The sequence below is a fragment of the Rattus norvegicus genome, chromosome 4, assembly GCF_021556685.1.
Source record: "Rattus norvegicus strain SHRSP/BbbUtx chromosome 4, alternate assembly SHRSP_T2T, whole genome shotgun sequence".
NCBI classification, from domain to species: domain Eukaryota; kingdom Metazoa; phylum Chordata; class Mammalia; order Rodentia; family Muridae; genus Rattus; species Rattus norvegicus.
In genome coordinates, this window is record NC_141537.1 from 131522163 (window position 1) to 131524897 (window position 2735).

Below are 2735 nucleotides of genomic sequence, written 5' to 3' on the forward strand. Positions count from 1 at the left end.
GTGTGTGTGTGTGTGTGTGTGTGAGTGAGTGTAGACAGAGTCAAGAGGAAAAAGAAAGAAAGATGTTTAGAGACAAAAGAATTGTCAAGGACCTGACGGAACCTAGGTAACCTACTTAATAGACTGTGAGGGTCTGGCTTTCATGTATGGCTAACAGCTTGCTTCTGGAGGGTTAAGCAGCAGGGAGAGACACTTGGAAGAAGGAAAATTTCCATGTTTAGTTTACCTTTAACTTTGTGTATCCAAAACCAAATATTTGCTACACAAGGCCATTCCTGGAGTGTGGCTGGACTTTGGATTTAACTTCCTCTCCAGGGGTCGGGATGGAGCATTGGAAGATGATCCATGAGAGGAATAAGATCATTTATGAAGCACCTATCAGTAATAGAGAGCTTTCTCTAATTCTCTCTGCCATGACTGGAAGGTAATCTTCCCTCCAGAATTCATGTCATTGTTTAATTCCTGCTGTGGTGGTCCTAAGAGGTAGGTAGGGCCTTTGGGTAAATGAACTAATGTCCTTATGAAAGACATTTCAAAAAAAGTTTATCTTTTTTTGGGGGGTGCAGCGAACTTTATTGATGGTATTCAAGAGAGAAGGGAGGGCTCCCTAGGCCCCTCCTGTTATTATGGGGTCTGGGATGGAATTGTGAGGGAGATGTTCAGTGTTGGGGGCTGAGTTGGGATGGGGACTCCTCAGCAACTGGGGGCCTCTCTTGCTCTCAGTATCCTTGCTGGGCTGGGTGGTCCAGGGTTTCTTACTCCTTGGAGGCCATGTAGGCCATGAGGTCCACCACGCTGTTGCTATAGCCGTATTCATTGCCATACCAGGAAATGAGCTTTACGAAGTTGTCATTGAGAGCAATGCCATCCCCAGCATCAAAGGTGGAAGAGTGGGAGTTGCTGTTGAAGTCACAGGAGACAACCTGGTCCTCAGTGTAGCCCAGGATGCCCTTTAGTGCACCCTCAGATGCCTGCTTCACCACCTTCTTGATGTCATCAGACTTGGCAGGTTTCTCCAGGCGGCATGTCAGATCCATAATGGATACATTGAGGGTAGGAACACGGAAGGCCATTCCAGTGAGCTTCCCGTTCAGCTCTGGGATGACCTTGCCCACAGCCTTGGCAGCACCAGTGGATGCAGGGATGATGTTCTGGGCTACCCCACGGCCATCACACCACAGCTTTCCAGAGGGCCATCCACAGTCTTCTGAGTAGCAGTGATGGCATGGACTGTGGTCATGAGCCCTTCCACGATGCCAAAGTTGTCATGGATGACCTTGGCCAGGGGGGCTAAGCAGTTGGTGGTGCAGGATGCATTGCTGACAATTTTGAGGGAGTTGTCATATTTCTCGTGGTTCACACCCATCACAAACATGGGGGTATCAGCGGAAGGGGCGGAGATGATGACCCTTTTGGCCCCACCCTTCAGGTGAGCCCCAGCCTTCTCCATGGTGGTGAAGACGCCAGTAGACTCCACAACATACTCAGCACCAGCGTCACCCATTTGATGTTAGTGGGATCTCGCTTCTGGAAGATGGTGATGGGCTTCCCGTTGATGACAAGCTTCCCATCCTCAGCCTTGACTGTGCCGTTGAACTTGCCATGGGTAGAGTCATACTGGAATATGTAGACCATGTAGTTGAGGTCAATGAAGGGGTCATTGATGGCAACAATCTGCACTTTGTCAGAAGAGAAGGCAGCCCTGGTAACCAGGCGCCCAATACGGCCAAAGATGAGCCCTATTGTGTTCTAGTTAAACAAACTTGTCAGTGTTGTTCTTTAAAATAGATTTAAGTATGATCACTTGCTGTCTAATTTTTAATCTTTACTTGCATTTTCTTCTCTTCTTTTGGAGGCCTATAACCTGACAATTCACAAGTTTTCTAGCTCTCCAAAGAGAGCTTTGTTTCACATACTTTCCTTTGTTATCAAAGCATGGGTCCTGCTTACTGTGTGGTTGGGCTGCTCATTGGGAAGCATGTTACTAAGAAGGTCAGTCATCCTCAGAAAGATCTATTGAAAGATCCATAGAATAGAGAATGTAAGGCTATTGATCCAGGAATCCTACTTTTAGAATCTAATCATAAGGAAAGTATAAGAAAATAGATATTAAAAATATATATTATCTTCATGTATTATATGAGCTTAAGGTCACCTTATTTAAGTTTTTCACTGTTATAAAGCACAATGCAGCCATTATAATATAGCCTACATATTATCATAATGTATACTAAACATACTGTATACAATATATATTATCATAATGTATAGTAAACATATAAACACAAAGTATATAATGACTTTCACATATTATACATAATGATATTGATATAATTTATTACTTGCAAGATTGAATATTTAAAGGATATTATTTGGAATTAAATTGTAAATTGGAGTCTACTGATACCACAAATTGAATGCCACAGAATAATGAAAAATATTCTGGGGATATATGTATTAATAGGAAAATTATAATATTAGTTACATTTAGTCCATTTATGCCCTGACATATATATTATGTAAACAAATATGAGTCAGAAGTCTAGTGTGGTAGTGCACACATCTAATCCCCACACTACGGATGCTGAGGCAGGAGGATCAAGAGTTTGGGCTAGCCTGTCTTACATAGCAAGATCCAGTGTCAAACAAATAAACAAGTAATAGCAGAGTTTAGGTACATATTTATTTAAATGCTATCATGAATTCTTCCCAGGCAACAGGTTTACTAAAATGTA

The 2735-nt window shown here is 42.7% G+C and overlaps 1 pseudogene; it reads right to left on the reverse strand.

The window, feature by feature from the left end:
• Positions 1 to 643: 643 nt before the first annotated feature.
• Positions 644 to 1635, reverse strand: LOC134486822 (glyceraldehyde-3-phosphate dehydrogenase-like; annotated as a pseudogene).
• Between the last annotated feature and the right edge of the window lie 1100 nt (positions 1636 to 2735).